Here is a 17,051-nt window from a genome sequence, read left to right as displayed (position 1 = left end):
TTGCAGACAGCTGAGAGTTTTGTTTTATTCTCTGTTTGGCAGTGGTGTAGATAGAGGTTATTCTTTTTTTTTATGAGGTGTAATTGACATAACATTCATATTAGTTTTAGACGTGCAATGTGATGATTCATATTTGTATATACTGCAAAATAATCACCACCATAAGTCCTGCTAGCAACCATTACCGTACACAGTAACAATTTTTTTTTCTGGTGAGAACTTTCAAGATCCACTCAATTTCCCATCAACAACAACAACAACAAAAGAATTATAAAAATTAAAGCAAAACAAATTACGGGGAGTCTAAGATAACACCTTCAAGATATCATAAACTAAACTACCTAACTTAAAAAACTATTTTTAACTGTAATATCTAAAGTTGCTTTAATGCTGACTGTTTAAGCAACCCCCTCCTCTCTCACTGTTTCTCACATTACCATTGTCCAGATATTAGCTTAAATTGTATAGTTCCCCTAAAATTTTCGACATGGGTCTAGGCCCAACCATCTGATTAAAAGTTTACGTGGATGTTCTGGTGACTCTAGAGCTCCATGGACATTAAGTTCACTCAAATCTAGGAGCCTGGGAGTGCAAGAGAAGTAAGTCCGCTGACTGCATTCATCGGGTATCGCTCTAGCCCTTCCATAAAACACTGCCTCCTGTTTGCGCCACGCACCTTGCCTGGAACTTGGAAATGTGGCTTTTGTATGTGGAGGTCAGTGGTTCACACCTGTTCCTCCCAAGAACTATGTGTAAAAGTTGCTGCTGCGGCCACTGTTTCAGTAGAGGGAAAAAAGGAACGTAAAGACATGAGGATGCTGGGAGTGTGGCCTGGGAAACGGAGAGACCGCGAAAACCACCACGCTGTTCTGCCATATGAAAAGATAAAAAGGAAAAAAAATAATGTCCTTCCTTTACTTCATAGCTAATTTTCTTATAACAGATATTTGCTTCAAAATTACGGGCTTACATAAAATCTATATTTGAAATCCTCGCTAAGAAGCTCTGTATTTTGTAATATATTTGCTCTCTCTTTTGCTTTCTTTCTGACTAGAGGGGCATAACCAGAAAAGGGCCAACATAGGGACACCTGGGTAGCTCAGTCGGTTAAGCATCTAACTCGATGTTGGCTCAGGTCATGCTCTCAGGGTTGTGGGATCGATCTCCAGGTCAGGCTCCACACTCGGCATGGAGTCTGGTTAAGATTCTTTCCCTTGGGGGCGCCTGGGTGGCTTGGTGGGTTAAGCCTCTGCCTTCGGTTCAGGTCATGATGTCAGGGTCCTGGGATCGAGCCCTGCATTGGGCTCCCTGGGAGCCTGCTTCCCCCTCTCTCTCTCTCTGCCTCCCTGCCTACTTGTGGTCTCTGTCTGTCAAATAAATAAATAAAATCTTTAAAAAAAAAAAAAAAAGATTATTTCCCTTGCCCTCTGCCCTTCCTCCCACTTGTGTGCACGTGTGCTCACTCTCACTCTCAAATAAATAAAATCTTTAAAAAAGAAAGAAAGAGAGGGAAGGCGGGAGGAAGAGGGAGGAAGGAAGGAAGGAAGGAAGGAAAAAAGAAAGAAAAGGGCCAGCCTTGGGCAAACTTGAAGAGAGGGAAAAGGCTTGTGTTGGACTCTCACCTCCCTTTCTGGACCCCTCTGTTCCAGCATGTGCTCACAGGACCACAAGTTGCCCAAACGAACTTGCTCGGATGGGCGTTCTCTCCCCAAACATGAGAATTTTGCCATCCCAGACTCAACTGTTCTGAAACCTAGTCCATGAAGACCTGGCTGGTTTGAGAGATAAGCCTCAGGAAACTGAGAAAGACTCACCAGCTTCAGGGCTTCTCTCACCGCATCTGTCAGAGAAGGCAGCCTGTGCCTGTAGTGTTTCACGGCAAGACTGTTTTCAGAATAAGTCTGGGTATGACTGCATCATTCCCCACCCTTGACCACGCACCGAGTTGCCTGTATGGGAAGGAGCCTACACCTGTAATGGAAAACACGTGCTTTCATTAATAAAAAAACAACTGCATCCTTTTGCCTAATAAATTGCTCCTTAAAAATACAGCACCTGAGTGGCTCAGTGGGTTAAGCCTCTGCCTTCAGCTCAGGTCATGACTCCAGAGTCCTGGGACTGGGCCCCACAGCGGGCTCCCTGCTCAGCGGGAAGCCTGCTTCTCTCACTCCTCTGACCCTCCCCCCTGCTCTTGCTCTCTCATTCTTTCTCTCTCTCAAATAAATAAATAAAACAGTAATGCTGGGGTGTGGGCTCTGCCCTCCACGCAGAGTCCGTTTAGGATTTTCTCTTCTCCCTCTGCCCCTCCCCCTACTCCCCCAATCCTTCCCCCTTCCAGTAAATAACAAATCTTTAAAAAAAAAAGAAAAGAAAAGAAATACAGGGAAGCCTAGCAGGTGCATTGACTCAGGAGGAGAACAGTCTTCATCACTAATACTTCAAAGTGAACTTATTTATCAAATATGTTCCTCTTAGGGGCACCTGGTGTGGCTCAGTTGGTTAAGCTCTGCCTTCAGCTCAGGTCATGATCCCCGGGTCCTGGGATCAAGTCCCACATTGGGCTCCCTGCTCAGCGAGGAGCCTGCTTCTCCCTCTCCCTCTGCTGCTCCCCCTATTAAGGCATGCTCTCTCTCTCTCTCTCTGTCAAATAAATAAAAGAACTTTAAAAAATATATGTTCCTCTTAGTTAAGGTGATACTTGTGGCTTTTGAAGCAATGGCAGGGTGTGATAACTCTTGCTTGCATCTTTGCTTTGTGGTGTGAACAGCTTATGCAAATCTAAAGTTCCAGTCACGCTAAAGAGGCATAACCTGAACCTAATCATCAGACAAGCCCAGACTGAGGAACTTTTTTTTTTTTTTAAATATTTTATTTATTTGACAGAGAGAAATCACAACTAGGCAGAGAGGCAGGCAGAGAGAGAGGAGGAAGCAGGCTCCCCACGGAGCAGAGAGCCCGATGCGGGGCTCGATCCCAGGACCCCGGGATCATGACCTGAGCCGAAGGCAGAGGCTTTAACCCACTGAGCCACCCAGGCGCCCCCAGACTGAGGAACTTTGACAAAACACCTGCTGCGCACTCTTTAAAAGTGTAGATGTCATAGTAGACAAGGTCTAAAGGAGATTAAAGAGACATGAGGGGCATCTGGCTGGCCCAACTGGAAGACGTGTAACTCTGGATCTCATGGTGGTGAGTTCAAGCCCCACGCAGGGTGTAGACGTTACTTACTTACTTGCCTACATACATACATACATAAAATTAAAGAGACAAGATAACTAAATGTAAGTCCTAGAAGTGGGAAAGAGAGGAGAGATTGCCAGAAAAGATATTATTGGGACAGCTGGCAAAATTTTAATGTGGACCATGTGTCGGGTAATAGTCTTAATGTCAGTGTTAAATTTTCTGAATTTGATGATTATGTAAGAGAACACTCTTACATAAAAATATGAAGTATTTGAAAATATGAAGTATTTGAAGTATTTGACTATGACTTCTGCAACTAAATCTCAAATTATTCAGGAGGCAGCCAAACCAGGAGAGGAAGGACACGCAGGCGGCCTGGGGTTTGCTACTAAATGATTGGTTTGTGGTGCATTAAAACACCAGGGTTTGCTAAGCTACTGATCAAAAATGAAAAATTCAGGAAGAGTGGAATTATTTTATAAACGTTACTCTATGGCATCTGGAAACTTACTTTAGGAGGAGTGTGAGTTTGCTGGCATTTCTATCACCAGATGCCGCATACTGGGCGGCTTAAACAATCCGAATTTACTTTCTCAGAGTTCTGGAGGCTGAAAGTCAAGAATCAAGATGTCAAGAGGATAAGTTTTCCTCTGAGGCCTCGCTCCTCCGCTTGCAGATGGCTGCCCTCTTCCTGTCTCTTTACATGGTCTTTCCTCTGGGCATGTGTGCCCAGTGTCTTTCCTGCATATGCAAAATTTTTCTTCTCTATTTTTTTAAGATTTTATTCTTTTATTTGTCAGAGAGAGAGAAAGAACATAAGCAGGGGGAGCAGCAAAGGCAAAGGGAGAAGCAGACATCCCACTGAGCAGGGAGCCCGATGTGGGACTCGATCCCAGGACCTTGGGATCATGACCTGAGCCGAAGGCAGAGCTTAACTGACTGAGCCACCCAGGTGCCCCTAAATTTTCCCTTCTCAATAAGGATACCAATCAGATTGGCTTAGGGGCCACTCTAAAATCTTCATCTTAACTTAAATCACCCCTCTGAAGGTCCTATCTCCAAATATAGTCACATTCTGAGGTACTGAGGGTTAGCACTTCGACATATGAATGTTGGGGGATAAATTTGACCCCCTAACAGGAGGTATCCAATTTTGATAACAGTTGGGAACTAAACTCCCAGAAATGATCTAGAGAAAGCTGGCTTTGATTCTAAAGAAAAGAGTATTACAATGTCCAGTTACTTTCATACATAAAGAAATAAAGAGAGAATCAGCAGTTTCCTGTTTTTGTTTTTGTTTTTTTAAGATTTTTTAAATTTATTTATTTGATAGAGAGCACCAGTAGGCAGAGAGGCAGGCAGAGAGAGAGGAAGGGAAGCAGGCTCCCTGCTGAACCTGATGTGGGGCTCGATCCTAAGACCCTGGGATCATGACCTGAGCTGAAGGCAGAGGCTTTAACCCACTGAGCCATCCAGGTGCCCAGCACTTTCCTGTTTTAAGCACAGAGCATATTTGACTTGTTTTTATAATAAAATGTAAGTAACTATCAGGTTCCTAGTAGAACCTCCAGGCTTGTTCTAAAGAGACACAAAGAAAACGAGGATGGAAGAGCCAAGAAAGAATAGACGCAACTGAAACAATGTGCTTGGGCCATGGTTCCGCATAGTGCAGCAACTCCTAGGATCAGCGCCAAGGAAAACCGCTGAGTCATCGTGAAACAGCTCTGAACTGGAGAGGCCAAGTCCATCCACAGTAGAACCGATGAACGAATCGTTACTGTATCATATACCCAAATACCACACAGCAAGGCAGAACCACAGATAAATCAATCCCATGAGTTCATGTTGACAAAAAGAATTCAAATGCAAAAGAATAAGATTTCATTTATAGGAAATTCAGGAACAAGCAAAACTAATCCATGGTGACAGAGGTCAGAAGAGTGAGGATTTTTAACAGGTCGTTGGCTGAGGAAAGGTAAGAGAGCCTGCTGGGAGCTGGAAATATTCTAGGTCTGTGCATTTATAAAGACTCACCAAGCTGTATGCTTAGGGTATATAGCTTACTATATGAAAGTTATCTATTAAAAATCTTTAGTGCTGCAGTGTATGGGAAATCTGTAAATACTGTGGAGACCAAGAAAAACAAGGCTGTACCCATTTTGAATCTAGCCCTAACATCACCCTCCCCTCCATAAAACTGAAGGAGGCTAAGGCTGAGGCGGAAGAAAATGGAAACAAAGTTAAACCTAAATATCACTAACAAGAACGTTTGATAGAAGAAATGTGACATTCCACCAGGAAACTCCCAATTGTCGTCATGTTAGTGCTTCATTAGAGGGAGAAACGGCCTTGATTTGATAGTAACCAGGCCTCCTATATCCTGACAGTCTTTGTTACCCTGAGAGGCCTTCCGAACACCCGCTTTGTCTCACCTACTGCTGAGCCAGCAGTCGTGGCCCAATTATCTACCGCCGAGTCCACCCCCACTCTGCCTTTAAAAACACTGACTGTAATCTGGTTCGGGGTCCAAGTCCCTACTCCGCTACATCGGGTATACTTCGGCCCAAGCTTAAGCATGTCAAATGAACCCTCGTGTGATTGCATCGGTGTTGGCTCCTTGGTGGTCTCTCGGACACGAAAACTTGGGCATAACAAATACATGCTAATTATCATTGTAGGTTTATCAAGCAAGCACTCAAATATTCTATGACTGGTAGTTGGCAAGCTTGTATAAAGTAATACTTCACTGATAAATCAGACAAAGGAGGACAAATACTGGGGCACTGAGTGGCTCGGTCAGTTAAGCGGCTGCCTTCTGCTCAGGTCACAATCCTGGGGTTCTGGGATAGAGTCCCGTATTGGGCTCCCTGCTCAGCGGAAAGCCTGCTTCTTCTTCTCCCTCTGCTGCTCCCATTTGTGCTCTCTCTCTCTGTCAAATAAATAAATAAATATCTTTAAAAAAAAACAAAAAGACAAACTATAATATATACACGGTATAACATCATGTATATGTAGAATCTAAAAAAGCTAAACTCCAAGACACGGAAAATAGAATGGTGGTTACCATGGGCTGATGGGCAACCCAGGAAATGGGGAAATATTGGTGCATAAACTCCCTATCATAAGATTAACACGTTCTGGCGTTCCTGGGTGGCTCAGTGGGTTAAAGCCTCTGCCGTTGGCTCAGGTCATGATCCCAGGGTCCTGGGATTGAGCCCCGCATCAGGCTCTCTGCTCAGCAGGGAGCCTTCTTCCCCATCTCTCTCTGCCTGCCTCTCTGCCTACTTGTGATCTCTCTCTGTCAAATAAATACATAAAGTCTTTTAAAAAAAAAGTTTCAATCCTAGGAATAAGGGAATTGTATGTTACTATGCAACTTATTATTCATCAACTTTAAGATGAAAAATACGCTAAAACTTTTTTTAATTTTTTAAAGATTTTATTTATTTATTTGAGATAAAGAGAGAGAGAGAGAGAAAGAACACAAGCATGGAGAGTGGGAGAGGGAGAAGCAGGCTTCCCACTGAGCAGGGAGCCTGATGCGGGTCTTGATCCCAGGACCCTGAGATCATCACCTGAGCTGAAAGCAGATGCTTAACAACTGAGGTGCCCAGGCATCCACAAAAAATACATTTGTAGATCATTCCTAGAGTTGCCATGAAGATCAAATGAAAAGAATTTGTATGAAAAGTATGTGAAATGCTTTGGTAAGTATAAATACTACAGAACGGAGCACCTGGGTGGCCCAGTGGGTTAACCTTCTTCCTTCAGCTTATGTCATGATCTCAGGGTCCTGGGATCAAGTCCCACATCCGACTCTCTGCTCAGCGGGGAGCCTACTTCCTCCTCTCTCTCTCTGCCTGCCTCTCTGCCTGCTTGTGATCTGTCTGTCAAATAAATAACTTAAATATTTTTATTTATTTTTCTTTTTTTTTTTTTCAGCGTAACAGTATTCATTGTTTTTGCACCACACCCAGTGCTCCATGCAGTACGTGCCCTCCCCATTACCCACCACCTGGTTCCCCAATCTCCCACCACCCGCCCTTCAAAACCCTCAGGTTCTTTTTCAGAGTCCATAGTCTCTCATGGTTCATCTCCCCTTCCAATTTCCCTCAACTCCCTTCTCCTCTCCATCTCCCCATGTCCTCCATGTTCTTTGTTATGCTCCACAAATAAGTGAAACCATATGATACTTGACTCTCTCTGCCTGACTTATTTCACTCAGCATAATCCAGTCCCGTCCATATTGCTACAAAAGTTGGGTATTCATCCTTTCTGATGGAGGCATAATATGGACCACATCTTCCTTATCCATTCATCCATTGAAGGGCATCTTGGTTCTTTCCACAGTTTGGCGACCATAGCCATTGCTGCAATAAACATTGGGGTACAGATGGCCCTTCTTTTCACTACATCTGTATCTTTGGGGTAAATACCCAGCAGTGCAGTTGCAGGGTCATAGGGAAGCTCTATTCTTAATTTCTTCAGGAATCTCCACACTGTTCTCCAAAGTGGCTGAACCAACTTGCATTCCCACCAACAGTGTAAGAGGGTTCCCCTTTCTCCACAACCTCTCCAACACACGTTGTTTCCTGTCTTGCTAATTTTGGCCATTCTAACTGGTGTCAGGTGGTATCTCAATGTGGTTTTAATTTGAATCTCCCTGATGGCTAGTGATGATGAACATTTTTTCATGTGTCTGATAGCCATTTGTATGTCCTCATTGGAGAAGTGTCTGTTCATATCTTCTGCCCATTTTTTTGATATGATTATCTGTTTTGTGTGAGTTGAGTTTGAGAAGTTCTTTATAGATCCTGGATATCAACCTTTTGTCTGTACTGTCATTTGCAAATATCTTCTCCCATTCCGTGGGTTGCCTCTTTGTTTTGTGGACTGTTTCCTTTGCTGTGCAGAAGCTTTTAATCTTGATGAAGTCCCAAAAGTTCATTTTCGCTTTTGTTTCCTTGGCCTTTGGAGACATATCTTGAAAGAAGTTGCTGTGGCTGATATCGAAGAGGTTACTACCTATGTTCTCCTCTAGGATTCTGATGGATTCCTGTCTCATGTTGAGGTCTTTTATCCATTTCGAGTTTATCTTTGTGTACGGTGTAAGAGAATGGTCGAGTTTCATTCTTCTACATATAGCTGTCCAGTTTTCCCAGCACCATTTATTGAAGAGACTGTCTTTTTTCCACTGTATATTTTTTCCTGTTTTGTCGAAGATTATTTGACCATAGAGTTGAGGGTCCATATCTGGGCTCTCCACTCTGTTCCACTGGTCTATGTGTCTGTTTTTATGCCAGTACCACGCTGTCTTGGTGATCACAGCTTTGTAGTAAAGCTTGAAACAGGTAACGTGATGCCGCCAGTTTTGTTTATGTTTTTCAACATTTCCTTAGCAATTTGGGGTCTCTTTTGATTCCATACAAATTTTAGGATTATTTGCTCCAGCTCTTTGAAAAATACCAGTGGAATTTTGGTTGGAATGGCATTAAAAGTATAGATTGCTCTAGGCAGTATAGACATTTTAACAATGTTTATTCTTCCGATCCAATAGCATGGAACAGCCTTCCATCTTTTTGTGTCTTCTTCAATTTCTTTCATGAGTGTTCTGTAGTTCCTCGAGTACAGATCCTTTACCTCTTTGGTTAGATTTATTCCCAGGTATCTTATGGTTCTTGTGCTGTAGTAAATGGAATCGATTCTCTAATTTCCCTTTCTGTATTTTCATTGTTAGTGTATAAGAAAGCCACTGATTTCTGTACATTGACGTTGTATCCTGCCACGTTACTGAATTGCTGTATGAGTTCTAGTAGTTTGGGGGTGGAGTCTTTGGGGTTTTCCATATAAAGAATCATGTCATCTGCGAAGAGAGAGAGTTTGACTTCTTCCTTGCCAATTTGGATACCTTTTATTTCTCTTTGTTGTCTGATTGCCGTCGCTAGGACTTCTAATACTATGTTGAACAAGAGTGGTGAGAGTGGGCATCCTTGTCGTGTTCCTGATCTCAACGGGAAGGCTGCGAGCTTTTTCCCATTGAGGATGATATTTGCTGTGGGTCTTTCATAGATAGATTTTACGAAGTTCAGGAATGTTCCCTCTATCCCTATACTTTGAAGCGTTTTAATCAGGAACGGATGCTGGATTGTCAAATGCTTTTTCTGCATCAATTGAGAGGACCATGTGGTTCTTCTCTCTTCTCTTATTGATTTGTTCTATCACATTGATTGATTTGCAAATGTTGAACCAACCTTGCAACCCAGGGATGAATCCCACCTGGTCATGGTGGATAATCTTTTTAATGTGCTGCTGGATCCTGTTTGCTAGGATCTTGTTGAGAATCTTAGCATCCATATTCATCAGTGATATTGGTCTGAAATTCTCCTTTTTGGTAGGGTCTTTGACTGGTTTGGGGATCAGGGTAATGCTGGCTTCATAAAAAGAGTCTGGAAGTTTTCCTTCTGCTTCAATTTTTTGAAACAGCTTCAGGAGAATTAGTGTTATTTCTTCTTTGAAAGTTTGGTAGAATTCCCCAGGGAATCCGTCAGGTCCTGGGCTCTTGTTTTTTTGGGAGGTTTTTGATCACTGCTTCAATCTTGTTACTAGATATCGGTCTATTCAGGTTGTCAATTTCTTCCTGGTTCAATTTTGGCAGTTTATAGTTTTCCAGGAATGCATCCATTTCATCTAGGTTGCTTAGCTTATTGGCATATAACTGTTGGTAATAATTTCTGATGATTGTTTCTATTTCCTTGGTGTTAGTTGTGATCTCTCCCTTTTTATTCATAATTTTATTAATTTGGGCTTTCTCTCTTTTCTTTTGGATTAGTGTGGCCAATGGTTTATCGATCTTATTGATTCTTTCAAAAAACCAGCTTCTAGTTTCATTGATACGTACTACTGTATCTCTTGTGTCTACCTCATTGATCTCTGCTCTAATCTTGATTATTTCCCTTCTTGCATGTGGAGTTGGTTTGATTTGCTGTTGATTCTCCCATTCTTTAAGGTGTAGAGACAGCTGGTGTATTCTGGATTTTTCAATTTTTTTTGAGGGAGGCTTGGATGGCTATGTATTTCCCCCTTAGAACTGCCTTTGCTGTATCCCATAGGTTTGGGACTGAAGTGTCTTCATTCTCATTGGTTTCCACGAATTGTTTAAGTTCTTCTTTGATCTCCTGGTTGATCCAAGCATTCTTAAGCAAGGTGGCCTTTAGCTTCTAGGTGTTTGAGTTCCTCCTCTCTCTCTCTGCCTGCCTCTCTGCCTGCTTGTGATCTGTCTGTCAAATAAATAAATAAAATCTTTAAAAAGAGAGAGAGAGAGAGAGAGAAAAGTTCCTTAAAGGCAGTGCTTTGTACCTATTGTGTTCACTCCTTTATGTCCAGCACTGACAATCATACCTGCATATACTAGGTGCTCAATAAATACTTGTTAATGAACTTTTAAACTTCCTGATATTCAACCCTAGTTGCTTCCAAATCAGTTTCCACATATCAGGGGAAACCTCAGGATTTTAAAATCTCCCGGAAAAAAGGAACTTCTATTGAGAAGAAAATAAGGCACATACATTCCTCTCAAAAAAAAAAAAAAAAAAGAAAAAGAAAAAGAAAAGAAAGAAAGAAAGAAAAGAGAAGAGAAGAAAAGAAAAGAAAGCTGCTGCTACCCATGCATATTTTTGACCTTCTTTTAGGAATTTTAACATGAGTGTTCCTGTTTCACTGCTGATAACATTTCTCTCTTTTAGGAGTTTGTTAGAGAACAGGTTGGAATGACAACCAGAGATAGAGACTCCACCAATTTAACTGTTCACTCATTTTGTAATTTTTTTCAGGCTTTTATTAGCAACACCTGTCACTTAAAAAAAAGTCTGAGTCTGTCCTCCTTGTAAACTTTTTCTCCATGCTAAGGCAAGACATACAGATTTGCTGGGAGGGCCAATTACCTGAGATGTCTCTTCAAACTGTTATTCTTTAAATATCTGTTCACCATGGAGGAGAAACTGATTTTCTGGCAAAAAAATTAATAACACGTCTTGGTTCATGTTCTAAACAGAAGGCTTATTACAAGTTCTGTACATAGTAAATCCTTTAATTTTGTTAGAACTTTCAAAATTTCCTTTACTTGAGTTGAGAGGCAGAGTGGAGGGTTTGGGGAGTAGGGAAGGAAAAAATAAAACAAGATGGGATCGGGGAGGGAGACAAACCATAACAGACTCTTAATCTCACAAAACAAACTGAGGGTTGCAGGGTGGTGGGGGGAGAGGAGGGTGAGGTTATGGACATTGGGGAGGGTCTGTACTATGGTGAGTGCTGTGAAGTGTGTAAACCTGGCGATTCACAGACCTGTACCCCTGGGGTACAGACCTGGGGCTAATCATACATTATATGTTAATAAAAATTTTAAATTAATTTAATTAAATATTAAAATATATGTTAAACATTAAAATATATGTTAATAAAAAATTTTAAAATTTCCTTCTCCTGGAGACTCAGCTGCCCCCTTCATTCAGAATAGAGGTAGAGTTCAAACAGTAATTGTAGTAAAATTGTGTTCAAAATGTGTTTTAAAGTTCTACTCCCGTGTTGGCCAAGTATTTCTCGTTTTCCATAGTTCCTTTTCAGTTTTGTTTGATGAACTTTTCTCAAATCAACATGTGGAGAAGGACATTAAGGGCTTAAATTTTAGATACAAAATGGATCACTTAGTCCCCTCCGCAGCATGGTCTACACTCCTCCAAGCGCAGAGTCCCGGCGGATGACGGATGACGTCCTCATACCAGCCCGCTGACGTCACAGCTGGAGCGCGTCTGGGGCCGCAGCCTGCAGACCCTCCGCCCACGCCCGGGGATAGCGGTGTCAGGGCGCACCCGCCAATTTCCATTCACCGTGAGCATCAGCCACGTCTTGGGCTCGTACAGAAACCGCCCTGGAAAATCTTGCTTCCGGCGGACCCCAGGATGCTCCGAACCCGCTCTGGATCGGCGCCCTTGGAGGTGCCGGATCCGAACCTCCTGCCGCTCTGCCCCGGCCCTTCTGCTCACCTTTCATCGCTACGAGGCAAATTTCCCTTCATGATTCTCCAGCTACATTTTCTCTTACTCACGATTTTCGGTGGAGTCCACGTGCTTCCCCACCCGCCCCGCGCTCCCACCGGCCTCTCTCCTCCAGCCCCGGCTTCTGCCTTCAGACGGGAGTCACCAGCCCCCTGCTGACGTCAAGGGAGTGCTGACGTAATGCTGGGACCTGACCCGGGCATGTGTAACTACCCACGTCCACGAGAGGGCGCCACTGCGCCGGCTGCACCATGGGACGCACCGCGGATCGCCGTTCTCCTTCGCCGCCCCTCGGTTCAGACAGACAAAGAACTCATCAACGTGGAGCCCTTAAAGTGGAAAATTACCGTTTGCTGCCGCGGCAAAAGGAACGGACGACGCCCCCCAGGTGAACTTCATCACGGCTCTTAGTCCTCTGCCGTGTGGGTTGAGCGCCGTGAGCGGGGCTGCGCTGCCGCCCGCGGAGCCGGAGGAGTGGGGGTCATCTCGGTGGAATGGATTTAGAGCCAACGTAGCAACCCCAGCTCAGACCTTTCATAATTCTCCTTAAATAACTCCTACCCGCCCAGACAGAACCGACTTCTTCAACCTCCACCCTAGAAGGGAGAAGTGTTTGTTTCTTCTCAGCGCAGCAGAAGAATGGGAAACTGACCACCGTACTTACAGACGGGTGTATTCAAGAACACCTCGGGTGGCTCCGTGGGTTAAAGCCTCTGCCTTCCGCTCAGGTCATGATCCCAGGGTCCTGGGACCGAGCCCTGCTCAGCGGGGAGCCTGCTTCCCTCTCTCTCTCTCTGCCTGCCTCTCTGCCTACTTGTGATCTCTGTCTGTCAGATAAATAAATAAAATCTTAAAAAAAAAAAAAAGAATACTTTCTGTTGTCCAAAATCTATAGGGAACTTATCAAACTCAACACCCAAAGAACAAATAATCCAATCAAGAAATGGGCAGAGGACATGAACAGACATTTCTGCAAAGAAGACATCCAGATGGCCAACAGACACATGAAAAAGTGCTCCACGTCACTCGGCATCAGGGAAATACAAATCAAAACCACAATGAGATATCACCTCACACCAGTCAGAATGGCCAAAATTAACAAGTCAGGAAATGACAGATGCTGGCGAGGATGCGGAGGAAGGGGAACCCTCCTACACTGTTGGTGGGAATGCAAGCTGGTGCAACCACTCTGGAAAACAGCATGGAGGTTCCTCAAAAAGTTGAAAATAGAACTACCCTATGACCCAGAAATCGCAGTACCAGTTATTTACCCTAAAGATACAAACATAGTGATCCAAAGGGGCACGTGCACCCGAATGTTTATAGCAGCAAAGTCCACAATAGCCAAACTGTGGAAAGAACCTAGATGTCCATCAACAGATGAATGGATAAAGAAGATGTGGTATATATACACAATGGAATACTATGCAGCCATCAAAAGAAATGAAATCTTGCCATTTGCGACGACGGGGATGGAACTAGAGGGTATTATGCTGAGCGAAATAAGTCAATCAGAGAAAGACAACTATCATATGATCTCCCTGATATGAGGACGTGGAGATGCATCGTGGAGGGTTTGGGGGGTAGGAAAAGAATAAATGAAACAAGATGGGCTCGGGAGGGAGACAAACCATAAGAGACTTTTAATGTCACAAAAGAAACTGACGTTTGCTGGGGGTCGGGAGAGGGTGGGTGGTGTGATGGACACTGGGGAGGGTATGTACTATGGTGAGTGCTGTGAACTGTGTAAACCTGGTGATTCACAGACCTGTACCCCTGGGGATAAAAATACATTATATGTTAATTTTTTAAAAAAGAATACTTTCTGTTAGCTGGCACTGTGGAAGACAGTATGGAGGTTCCTCAAAAAATTAAAAAGAGGACTACCATATGATCCAGTAATTCCACTACTGGAAATTTACCCAAAGAAGAGCAAAACACTAATTTAAAGGGATACATGCACCCCAATGTTTATTGCAAGCATTATTTACAACAGCCAAATTACGGAAGCAACCTAAGTGTCCATCAACAAATGAATAGATAAACAAGATATGGTGTATATATACATACTGGAATATTATTCAGTCATAAAAAGAATGAAATCCTGACATTTGCAATAACATGGATAGATCTAGAGAGTAGCATTAGCTAAGCAAAATACGCCAGTCAGAGAAAGACAAATGCCATATGATTTCACTCGTACATGGAATTTCAAAAAACAAAACAAACGAACAAAAGGTGGGTGGTGGTGGTGGTGAGACAAGCCAAAATACAGCTCCTTCAATAGAGAACCAGCTGAGAGTTATTAGAAGGGAGGTGGGGGGGCAGAATGGGTGAAATAAAGGGGATTAAGAGTGCACTTACCTTCATGAGCACTGAGTGATATAGAGAAATGCTGAATCACTATATTATACACCTGCAATGAGCATAATTGTCAGTTGCATGGAATTAAAATAACATTTTTAAAATAAACAAGTAAATACATTCTGTTGGCTGGGCTGCATTTCCCAATACAAAATCATTTTGGTCTAAAATACAGCTTGAGGGACACTTGGGTGGCCCAGTCCGTTGAGCGTCTGACTTTCGATTTCAGCTCAGGTCGTGATCTTGGGGTCATGGGGATCAAGCTCTGTGTCAGGCTCTCTGCTCAGCGCAGAGTCACCCATCTTTCTCCCTCCCCTCCTGCCCCCGCTAGAGAGCGGGGTAATAAAATCTTTAAATAAAAACTTTTATTTAAAAAAATAAAATCTTTAAAATATAGCTTGAGCCAATTGTATTATCTAAATCTGATGTTTACCTTTGTTTTCAGTAGGAAGGAAAAACATTTACAAAGAAAAATCTCCAAAACTCAAGCTACACTCTACTTTGCCTTTTTAAAAAAACCTTTAATATCTTTTATTCACAGAAGTAGGAAACCAAATGACTGCTACACAAAAAGAAAAAATATGTAAAAATACATGTAACCTCAGTAGTAAACAAGAAAATATAAAGCAAGATAATTCCTGCCCACCAGACTGGTCAAAATGGAAATTATTAGTAACATCTAACATGGTCTGGGTGTGGAGAAATAAACTTCCTCATACACTGTGGGTAGAAATGGAAAATGGTGCAGCATTTTCGGAGTGCAGTGTGGCAGAATCAGTCAAAATCTACAATGAAACATACTGGAGCTCCTGGGTGGCTCAGTGAGTTAAACGCTGACTCTTGGTTTCAGCTCAGGTCCTGATCTCATGTGTCATGAGATCGGGCCCTGTGTTGGGCTCTATGCTTAGCGGGAGTCTGCTTGGATAGTCTCTCCCTCTGCCCCTTCCCCTATTTGTGCACCCTCTCTCGGTCTCTCTAAAATAAATAAATAAATGTACAAATATTTTAAAAATAGAAATAAAGGACGCCTGTGTGGTTCAGTCGGTTGAGTGTGCGCCTTTGGCTCAGGTTGCGATCCTGGGGTCCTGGGATGGATTTCCATGTTGGGCTCTGTGCCCAGCAGGGTGTCTGCTTCTCCCTCTACCCTTCCCCCCTGGTTGGGATCCCTTCCCTCCCACACTCAAATAAATGAATAAAATCTTAAAAAATAATTAAAATAAAATGAAGCAGGGGCGCCTGGGTGGCTCAGTGGGTTAAAACCTCTGCCTTTGGCTCGGGTCATGGTCTCGGGGTCCTGGGATCGAGCCCCGCATTGAGCTCTCTGCTCAGCAAGGAGCCTGCTTCCCTTCCTCTCTCCCTGCCTGCCTCTCTGCCTACTTGTGATCTTTGTCTGTCAAATAAATAAATAAATAAAATCTTTTTAAAAAAATAAATAAAATAAAATGAAGCATAGTTTTGCAGCTTCAACTGTCTGTCTCTGGTGAATTTTTTCTCCAACATCCATTCTACATATATTTTCCTAGCACTGTAGAAGCCAGGTGGTTCCACAGATAAACTGTCATTGTCCTAAACCAGTCAGCACCAACCTATTTCCTTCTGTTCCCATTATTAATTCAGGCAAAGGAATTTAACAGAGGCCCAAGCCAGTAAGTACATACCATTTCCTTGGCTACCGTGCTTGATTCACAGCGAGCAATATCCACATTCAGCCCAGGATGAAGTGAAGTTTTGTTTGACGGCCAGAGAAATACACTTCCTCCTCCGTACGTGAATGAAGCATGCGGCTCCAGGAGTCAAATTTCCCAAAGTGTATATTATCTAAACTAGAATTTTATTTATTGTTTAAAAGATTTTATTTATTTATTTGAGAAAGAGAGAGAATGAGAGAGAGAGAGCATGAGGGGAGAGAGGTCAGCGGGAGAAGCAGACTCCCTCCTGAGCAGGGAGCCTGAGGTGGGACTTGAGCCCGGGGACTCCAGGATCGGGACCTGAGCCGAAGGCAGTCACTCAACCAACTGAGCCACCCAGGTGTCCTAAGCAAAAATTTTAAAATTCATTCATCTAAATAATCATACTCGTGTATTTATTTTAACAAACACCATGGGCTCTACCATTTATTGAGTGACGCTGCATGTGTCCCTTAAACCTTTTAGCCTAGTACCTTGCCTATAAAATAGAACTTATGTTCCTCGATGCCTGGGTGGCTCAGTGGTTAAAGCCCCTGCCTTCGGCTCAGGTCATGATCTCAGGGTCCTGGGATCAAGTCCTGCATCAGGCTCTCTGCATCGGGCGACCCTGCTTCCTCCTCTCTCTCTGCCTGCCTCTCTGCCTACTTCTGATCTCTCTCTGTGTCAAATAAATAAATAAAATCTTTAAAACAAAAAACAAAAGATTCTTACATTTCTTCCTTTGTCAGATTATTACTACTATTGTCACATAAAAATCACTGGTTAG

This window comes from Meles meles, chromosome 2 (assembly GCF_922984935.1).
Source record: "Meles meles chromosome 2, mMelMel3.1 paternal haplotype, whole genome shotgun sequence".
NCBI lineage: Eukaryota > Metazoa > Chordata > Mammalia > Carnivora > Mustelidae > Meles > Meles meles.
The sequence above is the reverse complement of the archived record's forward strand: the minus strand, read 5'-3'. Positions refer to the sequence as shown.